The following is a 17,427-nucleotide window of genomic DNA, read 5'->3' on the forward strand; positions in this document are numbered from 1 at the left end:
GCGAATGTATATTTATAAACTCAGGGATATACCTGTTTATACACTGTATGAATGGAACCGCGTTTATGTGTTCAACCATAAATGTATTTTGATGCTTTGGCAACATAAGATGTACCTTATCATGCCAATAAAGCGATTTGTATTGTATTGTATTGTATTGTGAGACAAGAAAGAATTACTGCTGAGGTAAAATACTGCAGATGCTGGTAATCTGAAATATACACAGAAAATGTGAAAATACTCAGCAGGTCAGGCAGCATCTGTGGAGGGAGAAACAGAATTATTGCTGATACAGTATGTGTTAAGTCTGTGTGTTCTAGTTGTATTTAAGATTAATTACTGACACAGACTACAAGAATAACGTTTCAACAGGTCTTTACTAGTTGGAGGTCAGGGCTATACTAACAGCAATATCACTACACAGTACTTATATACCGGTGGTCACCACCGGTATTACGTCTACAGCAGCCAGAGAAAGTAGTACATCTCTTAAGGTGGAACAGGCTTAAGTTCTCTTAAGGTGGAACAGGTTACATACACCACAATCCTCCCTTTTTAGCTTAACAGTCATATCCCCATTTAACATAACATAATAACATATATACATATATAACTTCAGGTATAAACAGTTCAAAGGTTCAGTCTCTCAGGAGGCCTTCTGATTCGGGTTGGATAACGCCTTTCAGTGGTCTCTGATTCTTGTTGCTGAGGTGACTCCTCTAGTTGGTTTCCTATGTATTGGACGTCATCATCAGGTACATTCCCTGCCGAGGTAGATGCTTCAGGTTCATTAACGTCTTCCACAGTTGTCTCTGTCGCAACCATGGGTTCGACCCTTGCTCTCGATTCTACCAGTTGATCTGCATGACGCCTTATCACATTGTTACCAATATCTACTGTGTACATCAGAGGTCCCTGTCTGGCCCGAATTGTTCCGGACTGCCATTTTTCGTTTCCATAGTCCCTTGCCAACACTGGTTGTCCTACGTCGAAACTTCGAGTGGTCTTGTTATTAATATGCCGGAACTGTTTGTTTTCCACTTCCCTCCGCACATTTGGTTTTAACAAGTCCAACCTGGACCGCAACCTCCTGTTATAAAACATCATGGCAGGACTTTGGTTAGTTACTGCATGAGCGGCGTTTCGATATGCCATTAGGAAATTGTCCACCTTGTGTTGTAGCGGAATCTGATCATCGTTCATGGCCTTTATTGCCTTTTTGAATGTTTGGACAAATCTCTCGGCCAACCCGTTTGTCGCCGGATGATATGGGGCAGAGGTATAATGTTTCACCCCATTCTTCTTTAAGAATTTTTGGAATTCTTCTGACATGAACTGTGGTCCGTTGTCCGAACATATCTGTTCTGGCAATCCGTTCCTTGCGAATATTGTTCTTAACACCGCAATTGTCTTTTCTGAAGTACTGGTATTCATCTTGATCACTTCTGGCCATTTGGAATGTGCGTCCACCGCAATTAGGAATATGGAGTCCATGAATGGACCAGCAAAGTCAACATGTACATGTTGCCATGGGGCTGAAGGCCATTCCCATGGGTGTAGCGGTGCGATCGGAGGTGCATTTTGCACTTTTTGGCACCCAGCGCAGCTTTTCGTCAACTCCTCTATCTGTTGGTCAATACCCGGCCACATTACAAAAGCCCTAGCAAGACTTTTCATCTTAACTCCCCCCAGAAGACCTTCATGCAGTTCCTTTAGAACTCTTTCCCTTAACTTGGGAGGAATAATCACTCTTGTCCCGTACATCAAAGTACCATGGCAGACAGACAGCTGGTCTCGCCTTGCCGAGAATGCCGGTAACAGGGGATCACCATGTGTTGGCCATCCCTTCACTGTCACCTCGTAGACTCGGGACAGTGTCGGGTCGTTCCTGGTTTCTCTTTCAATACTTGCATTGGTGACTGGTAAACACTCGATGATGGTCGAATGAAATAACTCAACAGGGTCAACTTTCGTCGTCTCTTCTTCTTCAGGTAGTGGCAGGCGCAACAGCCCATCAGCATTGCCATGCTGCTTTGTACCTTTGAATTCTATTTGATATTGATGTGCCCCTAGGAAAAGGGACCATCTCTGGAGTCTCTGTGCTGTCATCACCGAAACACCCTTCTTAGGGTTAAAAATGGATACCAACGGCTGATGGTCTGTCAGAAGTGTGAATTTTTGGCCCTGCAGGTAATGATTAAGCTTCTTCACTCCCCATACAAGGCTGAGAGCCTCCCTATCGATCTGCGCATAGTTGCGCTCAGCGGAGGTCAATGATCCGGATGCAAACGCGACTGGCCTTTCCATGCCATTTGGCAACTTGTGTGAGAGAACTGCCCCAATACCATATGGAGAAGCATCACAAGCCAACCGAATAGGCAGTGTCGGGTTGAAGTGAGCCAACACTTCCTCTGAGGTGATCAATTCTTTGCTTTTGCGAAATGCCTTCTTACAGTTTTCGCTCCATTCCCATGGTACCCCCTTCTGTAAAGGAGCGTTCAGCGGGTGCAGTACCGTGGATAGATTCGGTAGAAACTTATGGTAATAGTTAATCAATCCTAGAAACGACCTCAACTGAGAGACATTATCCGGAGCGGGAGCTTTTACAACTGCCTCTATCTTGTCAGGAGACTTATGAAGCACAGTACGAGATCCGCTTCTGAAAGAACTCACGTTTCTGCCGATTAACTCGAAGTCCATACTCTTTCAGTCTGTTGAGCACCAGTTCCAAGTTTGCGAGGTGTTCTTCATCACCATCTCCTGTAATCAGAATATCGTCCAGGTAACATTGTGTGCCTGGAATTCCCTGTAATACATGCTCCATGGCCCTCTGCCAAATTGCTGGAGCCGATGCCACTCCAAAAACCAGCCTATTATACCGGTACAAACCTCTATGCTTATTGATCGTGAGGTACTGGCATGACTCTTCTTCAACCTCCATCTGCAAGTACGCCTGCGCCAGGTCTATCTTGGTGAAGTGTTTCCCGCCAGACAACGAAGCAAAAATATCCTCAATCCGCGGAAGCGGATACTGCACCGTGTGAAGCACCAGATTAACGGTGATCTTGAAGTCTCCACAGATGCGAACCTTCCCTGGTTCTCCTGGCTTGTTGCTCGAAGGATGTTTCATAACGGGAACAATGGGCGTAGCCCACTCACTCCAATCTACCTTAGACAGTACACCTGAACGTTCTAGCGCTTCCAGTTCCGCTTCTACAGCAGGTCGTATTGCATAGGGTACCGGTCTGGCTTTGAAAAATTTTGGGTGTGCATGTTCATCAATCTTGATGTTTGCCGTAATTCCTCTCAGTGTTCCCAGTCCCTGCTGGAACACCTCTTTAGCATCATCCAATATTCTGGACAATCGTTTAGGTTTGACATCTGTTTCCCCGGAATCTACCTTTAGTGCCTTTAAGGAGTGCCAGTCCATATTCATTTTCCTAATCCACTCCCATCCCAGTAGTGGTGGACCTCCTTCAGGTAGCACATATAAGTCCATTACTTGGCTTTCTTTGCCCTTGTGGACCACTTTTACCTCTATCTTTCCGATGGGGTACACTCTTTGCCCCGTGTATGTTTTCAATATAATCTCCGTATCCCGTAGGGGAATATGTTGGAATAACCTTTTGTAATCTTTCTTATTCATGACCGTCAATGCCGATCCAGTGTCCAATTCCATCTTTACTTGGACTCCTGCTATCTGAAGAGTGACCCAAATTGTCTGGAGATCTGCATCCTTACCAACGTTGTGTACTCTTAAGCTACCCAGTTCATTACTGCTGGCGTCTGAATCTGACTTCTGTTCGTTCGAACTGTTCTTTGTCACCTTGTGTACCTTTATGTATTTTCCTTGCGGTGACTTTTTGTTGCTGGTCTTCTTTCCTGACCGGCATACTTTAGCTATGTGGCCAGGCCTGCCACACGTTCTGCATTCTTGGTTTTTAAACCAACACTGGTTCTGATCGTGCGTTGTCTTTCCACGATGATAACATTTTACAGTACTCAAAACCAATTGATTTGTACTGAGTTCCGGTGACCATAGCTGCATTACTGCCGTGCCTCTCGCTGCGGTTTCGTGTGATGCTGCCATAGTGATCGCTTTCTCAAGCGTCAGCTCATTCTCCTCGAGCAGTCGCTTTTGTGTATCTTCTTTTAATAATCCACACACAAATTTATCTCTTAGCGCATCTGTTAGTCCCGTTCCAAACTGACAGTAATTTGCTAGCTTACGCAATTCCGTTAAATATTCAGCATTGCTTTCATCTTTCAGCTGCTTTCTGCTGTAAAATTTAAATCGTTCCGCTAGCATCAGCGGCGTGGGGTTTAGATGATTTCTCAGGACAGTAACAATCTCCTCGAACGTCTTCTCTGCCGGTTCATCTGGTGATAAAAGGTGTTTCAATTGCCCGTATGTCTTCGTACCCATTAAGTTTAATAAAGTTAGTGCTTTCTCATCATCTGGGATTTTATTTGCTTTACAATGATTTTGTATGCGTTCTACATACGTGGCCCAATCTTCGATGTCGCTATCAAAGGTATTAATGTTCCCATGTTTAGGCATCATTGCAATTTTTTTTAGTGATTTCCCTTTTTCCAAGATGGCGGCTTCCCGCTCTTGTCTTCGTCCTCCGCCGACAAAATGGCGGTTTCCCGCGCTTGGCGGTCTTTCCCGCACTCGCCTTCTTCACCCGCTGGCTGCAATGGCGTTTGGCGTGCCGCTGCTGCTCCCCTTTCCCAGCAGTTAGTAACTCCCCCGACGCTGTCTCTGCTTCACCGCAGCTCCCTCGGGCATTCGCGCTTCCCCGATGTCGCGCCTCGCAGCCCTTCTTGCAGCCCGGTTATTAGCACCGGCTGCATTCGCCTTCACCGCGGCTCTCGCGCCTTCAGTCGCCCCAGATGCTGCGCCTTTTTGGCCCGAATGCGGCCCGGCCCTTATCACCAGCCGCGATCGATGTCCCCGCGCTGCGCCTTTTGGCCCGAATGCGGCCCGGCCCTTATCTCCAGTCGCGATCGATCTCACCGCCCTTATTCCTCCGTCTTCCCTCCCCGTCTGTACAGCCAACGCGGCCGACTTTCTGCTCGCGTCGCTGACCGGCTTACCCACCACCGAGGTAGAAGGAAGATAGCTGACTGCCGCTGATGGAGGCTTCGAGTTCAGGATATCTTCTGCACTCCGGGTTCTCGATGCCTGCCGCGCGACGTGTCTTCCAGCAGGGTGATGAGGGTGGATGCCTCTCTTCGACGCCCGTTCTGTGGACGAAGCCGCCGTGGATATAAACTGCCGCAGGGTAAGAATCGGACTCGTCGCCACTGTTAAGTCTATGTGTTCTAGTTGTATTTAAGATTAATTACTGACACAGACTACAAGAATAACGTTTCAACAGGTCTTTACTAGTTGGAGGTCAGGGCTATACTAACAGCAATATCACTACACAGTACTTATATACCGGTGGTCACCACCGGTATTACGTATACAGCAGCCAGAGAAAGTAGTACATCTCTTAAGGTGGAACAGGCTTAAGTTCTCTTAAGGTGGAACAGGTTACACACACCACAGTATGTTGGTCGAATAAACTGCTTGGAACTATGCCAACAAGTCTCTCCAGTTCCAACACTTCACAGGATGCAGGAAACACTCCCTGAAAAGTGTGCTTACCCTGCCATTCTCAGCTGCTACACATTACACTTGTGTTCTTGTTGCATTATGCGGCAGGGCTGCAGGTGCTGCCCAGCTGGCATTGCATTGCCCGTGTTTGCTCTTTGGACAAACCCTTCATAGCCAGTTCTTCCCTGTGTCGTAGCTGAAAGCTCATTAAGGACTTTGCAGCCAGATCTCCCAATTAATATGACTGCTGCTTACCTGAAGCAGTCATGCCCCTATGCAGCTCATACCGCTCCCAGCTAATGTGCCAATTATGTGACTCCCTGTGTACTTTCCCTTGAGCAATTGCCCTGTGATTGACCCCAAGAGTTTATAAACAGATAATTACTTGGATTTGTATGTGTATACCACTTCTCCACAAGAAGTACTTGAGCAATGGCTTTAAAGGGACAGGCTAGCTCAGCAGCTAAACCTCACAACCGTGCTCTAAATTCCAGATTACCCATGAGGTATACAATGTGTAAACTAAAAAGAAAAACATATGAAGAGTTTTACCGTGAATTTATTCAGCAACATTAGAAGTTCAATCTTAATGGTAGCTGAAGGCAACTAAATTTCCCAGCACCCATTGAAGACAACCTGGAGTGTTCTGTAAATGCTGTGAGGAAATGGACAGGGCTATTTTTTATTTTGCATTCCTCGCAAACATCTGCAAAAAATGACAAATGGCCATAGTTATGAAATGCTGATGTGATTCAAAACAATAAATTTTGAATAGATACATCTACTTGCATCATTCAGAAACCATCAGCCATGAGATTGAAAAGCTTGCAATATTCCCAAATGCAAAGCACATCCTTTCATTGCTCATTGCAAAACTAATTTTCAGGAATATTTAATACTCATTTAATTATATTTGCAGACACATGTAAATTGCCGCTGAGAACACAAAATCCTGAGTCAATTGCACCAGCAGACAAAAAATTCTCCAATATAATCATGATAATTTTCCCCCAAAAGATAAAAGAAATCTCAGTTTTAAGAGTAATCATTAGTTCTCATTTATCATAACTAAATTTATGTTTACAAATACACAATATCTCTTTTACTGTAATTCCAACATATGAAAATCAGTCCTTTTCCTCAGCACAAGTCTTTTTCACTAAAACTCAGCACACGTTAATTAAATTTTTCCATTGATGATGGTAATCAGCAGAGAAGTTGCAGATGCAATTTAATACAGGGAATGTAAAGTTATGAGATTTGGTAGAGGCAGGATTGATGTGCATTGCGTGCTACATGGGAACATACTTGAGGCAGGAAAGAGATCTTGGGGTTTTCGTGGACAGGTCACTAAAACCATTAGTGCAATGTTCCCAAACTATTAAAAAAACAAACAGAATGTTCGGATGTATAACATAAATTCAGGAAGGTTATTTTAAAACTGTATTTGCCCCTGGTGAGACCACATCTGGCCATTGTCGGGAGCGGTGAGAGCGCAGGTTCAGTGAGTATTTAAACTCACTTTCGCGGGCTTTTTTCACAGGCCATTGTCGGCAGCGGTGAGAGCGGAGGTTCAGTGGGTATTTAAACTCACTTTCGTGGGCTTTCTTTCACAGGCCATTGTCGGGAGCGGTGAGAGTGGAGGTTCAGTGAGTATTTAAACTTACTTTCGCGGGCTTTTTGTCCACAGGCCATTGTTGGGAGCGGTGAGAACGAAGGTTCAGTGAGTATTTAAACTCACTTTTGCGGGCTTTTTTACAGAGGCTTACAAATCTCGCAGACCGGCGGCGGCGTTCCAGAGCCACGTCACGATTCAAACTGTGACACGGGCAGGAGGAAGCAGCTGATTGGGTGAGTATTTATACTACTCTATAGTTTGACAATTAAAGTTCATAGTTTATAAAGTTTAGAAGGTCTAAATTTTGTGGTTATAGTTTCTAAGGTCTCTGTTGTGTAGCGGGAAGTGCTAGGAAACAAGGGCCCTTGAGTACATCATTTAATTGTAGTATAATTGGTGGTATTGATTTAATTTAAATTAATTAAAGGGTGACGTAAGAAAACTACCAAGCGCTTGGTTTGAGTATAAAACAAGGCTTTAATCAACTGTTTCACAACCATGAGTTTCTAGTTACATTACTAGTTCCTGGTTACAAAAACGTCCTGAGCAAGCTGGGCCCACGCCCGAGTATTTATACTTTCCTTGGACAGCGCCACCAGCTGGCCGCCCAGTGTTATCTCATGAGTCATTTCTACATGAATGGTAAGATTCATGACATTCTTCCCGCCTGAAAGATTTGGCAGTCCGACGACTTCCTTCTAATGGATATAACGGACCACAAAGAGCCACAGTTGTTTTGATTTCTGTTTGTGGCCGGAAGGCACGTCTCACAGAATCACAGAAACCCCACAGTGCAGATAGATGCCATTTCGGCCCATCGAGCCTGCACTAACACATATCCCACCCGATCCCCGTAACCCCACGTATTTAATCCCCCTAACACTAAGGGTCAATTTATCATAGCCAATCATCCTAACCCGCACATCTTTGGACTGTGGGAGGAAACCGGAGCACCCGGAGGAAACCCACGCAAACACGGGGAGAATGTGCAAACTCCACACAGACAGTGTCCTCGGACCGTGTCTTGGTCCCTGGGTCGCTTGGTTTGTACAGGTAGGTTGACAGGGCCCGTGTCACCTTGATCGATCTGAGGGGGACTGGGGAGATCGTGACTCCGGGTGCGGGTTCCCACAGGCACAGAGCTGGCTTCATCTTGCTTGGTGATTGTCCGGCGTCCTGGCTTCGGGTGGCCATCCCGTGGGGAGCGCTCTGCTCCCCGAGTTGATTCGGTGGAGTAGCTGGCAGATCCCTTGATGTCCCGGGTAGCACGTCATCCTCAAAGGAGTGCAGAGTGTCGGCATCATTACTATGGTTCCCTCTATCGGCGGGGTCCGTGGGACCGGTTGGACAGGGAGCCAGATCTCGGAGTGAAACGGTGGACTCCCAGCCATCAGGGTGCCGCACGTGCGCGTATGTGGGATTAACGTCTGTTAGTTCCACCTCGTCGACGAGGGTATCATTCTTGGAAGATCGAACGAATCTTCGGAGCAGCACGGGGCCAGGAGCTGCCAACCATGATGGTAGGGACGTCCCATGAGTGGAGCGACGCTGGAACCCGAAGAATCGTTTGTGAGGAGTAACGTTGTTGGATGTAGAAAGCAGAGACCTGATGGAATGCAGCACATCAGGGAGCACAGTTTCCCACTGTTGGTCTGGTAGGTTGTATGACCTCAGTGCAAGACGAATAACATTCCAAATGATAGCGCTGTATCTCTCAACCTGTCCGTTACCGATGGGATGATATGGTGTCATTTTACTTGTGGCGATTCCCCGTTGGGAAAGATAACTTTTCAGTTCGCTTGACATGAAGGAGGGACCCCGATCAGAGTGGATGAAATTGGCTGTACCGCAAAGGGAAAAGACCGGATGGAGGCATTTGATCACTGTGGAAGGAAGCATATTGGGACAGGGGAAAGCAAAGGGAAAGCATGAATATTCGTCCACCATAGTAAGCAAGTAGGTGTTTCGCGTTGAGGAAGGCAATGGCCCTTTAAAGTCAATGCTGAGTCGCTGCATAGGCTGTATAGCGTGTATGAGCGAGCCATCCGACGGATGGAAGAATTGTGGTTTTAATTCCACGCAAATTCTACAAGTGGAACATGTTCTTTTCACGTCTTCTATAGAAAATGGGAAATTTTTAGATATGGGTAACGCCAGGATGGCATAAGTCAGTATGAAGATCCGCAAGAGTCGAAGTTGACATAGAAGAGCAGAATGCGCGCGTGAGGGTATCGGGGCCACATTCTCTTTGCCGGGTTGATAATATATGGTGTGTCCAAAGGCGGCCAATTCCATCCTCCAGAGCTGTATTTTGTTATTCTTGATCTTAGTGCATTTTCGGTTATCCAGCATAAAGGCCACGGAGCGCTGATCGGTTATAAGCGTGAAATGGCGACGAGCGAGAAAATGACTCAATTTACATACAGCTTCGATGATAGCCATAGCCTCCTTCTCAACAGGAGAATAATGGAGCTCACTACCCTACAAAGTTCTGGACAGAAATACAATGGGTCGACCACCTTGATTCAAGGTAGCCAAGATCGCCACCTCCGATGCATCACACTCGACCACGAAAGGGAGATTTTCATCGATGGAACGAAGCGTGGCTTTTTCCAGTTGTCGCTTGAGGAGGTTGAAAGCTGAAATAGCCGTTGCCTCCAACGGAAATGACTTCGCATGAAGCAGGGGCTGGACCTTGTCAGAGAAGTGGGGTATCCACTTCACATAATAGACGAACATGCCGAGTGCCTGATGAAGAGAGCCGAGATTTGTAGGGGGAGGGAGCTCCTGAAGTGGACGAAGTCGCTCCAGATCCGATTTGATGACACCATTGCCCACCCAGTAGCCAAGAATGTTGACTGATGGCACTGATTTCACAGATTTGGACTCATTTAAGGTTAAGTTGTGACAACAGAGAACATCAAAAAATTTCTGGAGGTTGGCATCATGCTCCTTCTGGTCATGACCAGCAATGGTGATATTATCCAGATATGGAAAAGTGTCCGTTAAGTTCTCCTGTTTGACTAGGCTATCCACTGCCCGTTGAAAGATGGCCACCCCATTGGTGACCCCAAATGGAAGGCGACAAAACTGGTAAAACCGACCATTGGCCTCAAAGGCCGTATACTTTTTGTCAGTCTTTTAACAGTACTTGATGGTACGTGCTCTTTAAGTCAAAAGTTGAAAATACCTTGTAGTTGGCAAGGTTATTGACCATGTCATTGATGTGTGGTAGTGGGTAGGCATCCAGGTCAGTATACTGGTTAATAGTTTGCGAGTAATCAATGCAAAACATTTCTTGTGTTGCTTCAGAGGATTTTTAACAACAACGACTTGAGCCTGCCAGGGAGATGAATATGGCTGAATGATACCGTCAGCTAGAAGGCGAGAGATCTCTGCCTGGATAAAAGCTAGATCATCTTGGCTGCAACGTCGTGATTTAGTGACTATGGGCTTACATCGGGGGGAAAGATTAGAAAACAAGGAGGGCTCGTCAAGCGAAGCCACCAAAAGCACACAAAACGGTACTTTGGAAATAGTAAGCTTCGGCTTTGACCCTTCAAACTTGAAAGTGAATCTTTTGTGTTGTTTCTGGAAATCCTGTCCCAGGAGCACATCACTGCATAGGTTTTTGAGCACGCCGAGCCGGGTGGAGAAATAAGTGCGGCCATTGAGAATAAGGTTGACAAGACAAAAGCCGGAAGAGTTGGTGTTCAGTGTCGTCAGAGCCATTGCAATTTCCCTGTCCGAAGGGTAAATACGCAGTTTTAACTTACTGACAGCCCGCTCACTAATGAAGCTGTCAGAGCTGTCGATCTGTGCACTCAAAATGTGTCCATTTACCGAAACCTTCATGGCTGCATGGGACAGACTTTGGGGAAAAACAGCTGTGATGGGAGGAGGAGCAGTTTTACCCTTGACAGCTGTAACCTTAGTAGTGGTTCTTGGGGGAGGAGCAGTTTTATAGATAGCAGCTGTAACGTTAGCAGTGGCTCTTGGGGGAGGAGCAGTTTTCTAGATAGTAGCTGCAAAACTAACAGGGGCTCTCGACTGGTATATCTTACAACGTGGCCTTTCTTACTAACAGAGGCTCTTGATTGGCATACCTTAGAAAAGTGACCTTTCTTACTGCAATGATTGCAGGTTGCGTTACAAGCGGGACAAAATTTCCTATAGTGGAATGCACCTCCACAGAAGAAACATTTCCTTCCAGATTGCCAAGATGCCGCTAGGGCAGGGTCGTCATCAGTGAAGATTTCTAGGGTAAGGTTGTCATCAGCTAGGTTAGAGTCATCATCAGTGAGGGCTTCCGCTCGAGGCCCATTGGAGGAGTCACTAAAAGTGATAACAGCAGCCGGTGCATGTGGTAAAAGATAGGTATCTGCATTCCTCTTTGCTAAGTCCAGAGAACATGCCTGGTCATAGGCAGCCTGTAACTTGAGGGTTTTATTCTCCAACAGACGCTGGCGTATGAAGGGAGACACAATCCCATTAATAAAAGAATCATGAATTAACTCCTCCGGGTACTGCTCAGCTGTGACAGCTTTAAGATTACAATCCTTGCTGAGCCTATGAAGCTGTTGAAGGAATTTGTCAAGTGATTCCCCGGGTTGTTGTCGAGTTGTGGCCAGTAGATGCTGAGCAAAAATTTTGTTTGCGGCCTTAACATATCGTCGCTGTAATATTAGGATAGCAGAGTCATAGTCTACACAGTCTTCGATATAGTCAAACACATGAGGAGATACATAATTGGCAAGTATCTCTAATTTATCAGGTTCATTTTCACCACACACCCTGAGGAAGTTGCTGAAGGTACGATACCAGTGTTTCCATACCTTAGCAGTTGTAGATGAATTCAGGTCCAGGTCAAGACGGGCGGGTCTGAGTAGTTTGTCCATGATGGATTGATTACTATGTCGAAGTTCCCTTCTACAGTTGAAGTCATAGCTGGCTGTTCCCGAAATCACTCAGAGCGTGGAGCCGATACACAGTTGATTAAATTGACGTAAGAAAACTACTAAGCACTTGGTTTCAGTATAAAGCAAGGCTTTAATCAACTGTTTCACAACCATGAGTTTCTAGTAACATCACTAGTTCCTGGTTACAAAAGCGTCCTGAGCAAGCTGGGCCCACGCCCGAGTATTTGTACTTTCCTTGGATGGTGCCACCAGCTGGCCGCCCAGTGTTATCTCATGAGTCATTTCTACATGAATGGTAAGATTCATGACAAAGGGTAAGTCATAGCAGCAAAGCTCGGCCCCGTGGCATGCTCCTCCTGCACTATGTGAGAAATCAGCGACACTTCCTGTGTCCCTGATGACCATGTTTGCGGGAAGTGTATCCAGCTGCAGCTACTGGCAGACTGCATTGCAGCACTGAGCAGCAAATGAATACATACTGGAGCATTTGCGATGCTGAGGACATCGTGGATATCACGTTTAATCAGTTGGTCACACAGCAGGTAAAGGCTGTACCGGCAGGAAGGGAATGGGTGACCGCTAGGCAGAGTAGTAGGTGCAGGCAGGTAGTGCAGGGGTCCCTTGTGACCATCCCCCTCTCAAACAGATATACCTCTTTGGGTATTGTTGGGGAGGATGGCTTATCGGGGGAAGGCAGCAGCAACGAACTTCCTGGCACCATGGGTGGTTCTGCTGCATGGGCCAGGAGGAAAAAGAGCAAGAGAGCTATAGTGATAGGGAATTCTATTGTAAGGGGAATAGATAGGCGTTTCTGCGGCTGCAAATGAGACTCCAAGATGGTATGTTGCCTCCCTGGTGCAAGGGTCAAGGATGTCTCGGAGCGGCTGCAGGGCATTCTGGAGGGGGAGGGTAAACAGCCAGTTGTCGTCGTGCATATAGGTACCAACGATATAGGTAAAAACTGGGATGAGTTCCTAAAAGCTGAATATAGGGAGTTAGGAGGTAAATTTAAAAAAATAGGACCTCAAAGGTAGTAATCTCAGGATTGCTACCAGTGCCACGTGCTAGTCAGAGTAGAAATAGAAGGATATTTCAGATGAATACATGGCTAGAAGAATGGTGCAAGGGGGAGGGATTCAAATTCCTGGGGCATTAGAACCGGTTCTGGGGGAGGTGGGACCAATACAAACTGGACGGTTTGTACCTGGGCAGGACCGGGACCGATGTCCGAAGGGGAGTGTTTGCTAGTGCTGTTGGGGAGGGTTTAAACTAAAATGGCAGCGGGTTGGGAACCAGTGCAGGGAGACAGAGGAAAGGGAAGCAAGGATAGAAGCAAAAGACAGGAAGGAGAAAAGCAAAAGTGGAAGTCAGAGAAATCAAGGGTGTAAATGAAACATGGCCGCAGTAAACAATAATTCTAAAAGGTCTAAGAGTGTTAAAAAAACAAGCCTGAAGGCTTTATGTCTTAATGCGAGGCACATTCGTAATAAGGTGGATGAATTAGCTGAGCAAATAGATGTAAATGGATATGATATAATTGGGATTACGGAGACATGGCTCCAGGGTGACCAAGCTGGGAATTCAACATCCAGGGGTATTCAATATTCAGGAAGGACAGGCAAAAAGGAAAAGGTGGTGGGCTAGCATTGCTGGTTAAAGAGGAGATTAACACAATAGTAAGGAAGGATATTAGCTCTGATGAAGTGGAATCTGTATGGGTAGAGCTGAGAAATACCAAGGGGCAGAAAAAGTTTGTGAGAGTTATATACAGATCCCCAAACAATAATACTGAGGTTGGGGATGGCATTAAATGGGAAATTAGAGATGCGTGCAATAAGGGCACAGCAGTTATCATGGGTGACTTTAATTTACATATAGATTGGTCTAACCAAATTAGTAACAATACTGTGTATTTCCTGGACCAATATGTCGAGGAACCAAATAGAGATCAGGCCATCTTAGACTGGGTATTATGTAATGAGAAAGGATTAATTAGCAATCTTGTTGTGCGAGGCCTCTTGGGGAGGAGCGATCATAATATGATAGAATTCTTCATTAAGATGGAGAGTGAAGTAGCTGATTCAGAGACTTGGGTACTGAATTTAAATAAAGGAAACTACGATGGTATGAGGCGCGAGTTGGCTAGGATGGATTGGGGAATGTTACTTAAAGGGTTGATGGTGAATAGGCAATGGCAAACATTTAAAGATCGCATGGATGAACTACTGAATTTTTCATCCCTGTTTGGCATAAAAATAAAACAAAAAAGGTGACTCAACCGTGGATAACAAGGGAAATTAGGGATAGCATAAGATCCAAGGAGAGGACATATTAATTGGCCAGAAAAAGCAGCAAACCTGAGGATTGGGTGCAGTTTAGGATTCAACAAAGGAGGACAAAGGCATTAATTAAGAGGGGGAAAATAAGAGTATGAGAGTAAGCTTGTAGGGAACATAAAAACTGACTGTAAAAGCTTCTATAGATATGTGAAGAGAAAAAGATTGGTAAAGTCAAGCATAGGTCCCTTGCAGTCAGAGTCAGGGGAATTTATAATGAGGAACAAAGACATGGAAGACCAATTAAATACATACTTTGGTTCTGTCTTCACAAAGGAGGACACAAATAAACTCCCAGAAATGTCAGGGAACATAGGATCTAATGAGATGGAGGAATTGAATGAGTTCAGTATTTGTAGGGAAATGGTGTTATGGAAATTGACGGGATTGAAGGCCGATAAATCCCCAGGGCCTGATAATCTACACCCTAGGGTACTTAAGGAAGTGGCCCTAGAAATAGTAGATGCATTGCTGGTCATCTTCCAAAATTCTATAGACTCTGGAACAGTTCCCATGGATTGGAGGGTAGCTAATGTAACCCCACTATTTAAAAAAGGTGGTGCAGAAAAAATGGGGAATTATAGACCGGTAAGCCTGACGTCGGTAGTGGGGAAAATGCTAGAGTCCATTATAAAAGATGTAATAGCAGAGTACTTGGAAGACAGTGACAGGATCGGACAAAGTCAACATGGATTTACAAAAGGTAAATCATGCTTGACTAATCTACTGGAATTTTTTGAGGATGTAACTAGTAGAATAGATAAGGGAGAAACAGTGGATGTGGTGTATTTGGACTTTCAGAAGGCTTTCTGTAAGGTCCCGCATAAGAGACTAGAATGCAAAGTTAAAGCACATGGGATTGGGGGTAAGGTACTGACTTGGATAGAAAACTGGTTGGCAGACAGGAAGCAAAGAGTTGGAATAAACGGGTCTTTTTCCGAGTGGAAGGCAGTGACTAGTGGGGTAGCACAGGGATTGCTGCTAGGATGCCAGTTATTCACAATATATATTAATGATCTGGACAAGGGAACTAGATGTAATATCTCCAAGTTTGCAGACGACACAAAGCTGGGTGGGTGTGTGTGCCGTGAGGAGGATGCAGAGAAACTCCAGTACGATTTGTCAGGTTGGGCGACTGGGCAGATGCATGGCAGATGCAGTATAACGTGGATAAATGTGAGGTTATCCACTTGGTGGCAAAAACAGGAAGGCAGATTATTATCTAATCGGCAATACATTGGGAAATGGGGAAGTTCAACGAGACCTGGGTGTCCTTGCGCACCAGTTGCTGAAAGTAAGCATGCAGGTGCAGCAGGCGGTTAAGAAGGCAAATGGCATGCTGGCCTTCATAGCAAGAGGTTTCGAGTACAGGAGCAAAGACGTCTTGCTGCAGTTGTACAGGGCCTTGGTAAGACCACACCTTGAGTATTGTGTGCAGTTTTGGTCACCTTATCTGAGGAAGGATGTTCTTGCCATGGAGGGAGTGCAGCGAAGATTCACCAGACTGATACCTGGGATGGCAGGAATGACGTATGAAGAGAGATTGGGTCGATTAGGCTTATATTCACTAGAGTTTAGAAGAATGAGAGGGGATCTCATTGAAACTTATAAAATTCTAACAGGACTAGACAGACTAGATGCAGGAAGGCTGTTCCCAATGGCGGGGGAGTCCAGAACCAGGGGTCACAGTCTAAGGATAAGGGATAAGCCATTTAGGACTGAGATGAGGAGGAATTTCTTCACCCAGAGAGTGGTGAACCTATGGAATTCTCTACCACAGAAGACAGTTGAGGCCAATTCATTAAATATATTCAAGAAGGAGTTAGATATATTTCTTAAGGCTAAGGTGATCAAGGGATATGGGGAGAAAGCAGGGACAGGGTACTGAATTTGGATGATCAGCCATGATCGCATTGAATGGCGGAGCAGGCTCGAGGGGCCGAATGGCCTACTCCTGCTCCTATCTTCTATGTTTCTATGTTTCTATGAAGTACTGCATGCAGTTTTGGTCTTTTTTCTTGAATCATTCCTGGGACGTGCGTGTCATTGGCAAGGCCAGCATTTATTGCCCATCCCTAACTGACCTTGAGAAGGTGGTGGTGAGCTGCCTTCTTGAACCGCTGCAGTCCGTGGGTTAAGGTACTCCCATAGTGTTGTTAGGGAAGGAGTTCCAGGATTTTGGCCTAGCGACAATGAAGGAACAGCGATATATTTCCAAGTCAGGATGGTGTGTGAATTGGAGAGAAACTTGCAGGTGGTGGTGTTCCCATGCGCCTGCTGTCCTTGTCCTTCTAGGTGGTAGAAGTCGTGGGTTTGGGAGATGCTGTCGAAGAAACCTTGGTGAGTTGCTGCAGTGCATCTTGTAAATAGTACATACTGCAGCCACGTTGCGCCGGTGGTGGAGGGAGTGAATGTTTAAGTTTATTTCAAAAAGGATATTCAGTTATTGGAGGGGCTTCATGGTTGATCCCAGTACTTAAAGGAACTTTGTGTGAGGAAAGATTGACTACCCTGGTCCTTTTTTTTTTAAAAGAATAAAATGAGAGGGTATATTTTGGAGATGTGTTGAATTTCCCTAGGGTTCTTCTGATTGGCCACTGTAACTTAGATGAAAGGTCCTTGGAAACCCCGTAAAAACAGGGTAACACTTCTTGGGCCTGAATTTCCAATCGGAGGCTTCATGCCTCCGGTCGGAAAAAATCTACGCACTTACCTGCTGGCTCCGTAGGTCCCGAGACTTCTGATCCTGGGCCTCTCCACTACAAAATGCGCAGAGGCCCAGGTATCCCAGGGGCGCATGCGGTTCTCAAGCGTCCCTGGGATCACATGGGCCATGGGGAACCAATCAAAGAATGGAATCCTCCTTCACAATTTTGACAGGTCTCTGTGCACAATTTAAAAACAGTTAAACATTAAATAATTTTTTTAAATCACATTTAAAATTAGTTA

The 17,427-nt window shown here is 45.6% G+C and overlaps 1 protein-coding gene across 3 annotated transcripts in view; it reads right to left on the reverse strand.

Moving 5' to 3' along the window:
• The window catches only part of nkain2 (sodium/potassium transporting ATPase interacting 2), a 1,023,309-nt gene that overhangs the window by 866,084 nt on the left and 139,798 nt on the right, over window positions 1-17,427 (reverse strand). The gene's annotated exons all lie outside the window — the stretch shown is intronic.

The sequence above is a fragment of the Somniosus microcephalus genome, chromosome 9 (assembly GCF_052327205.1).
Source record: "Somniosus microcephalus isolate GS21.2 chromosome 9, FLI_Smic_1.0, whole genome shotgun sequence".
NCBI lineage: Eukaryota > Metazoa > Chordata > Chondrichthyes > Squaliformes > Somniosidae > Somniosus > Somniosus microcephalus.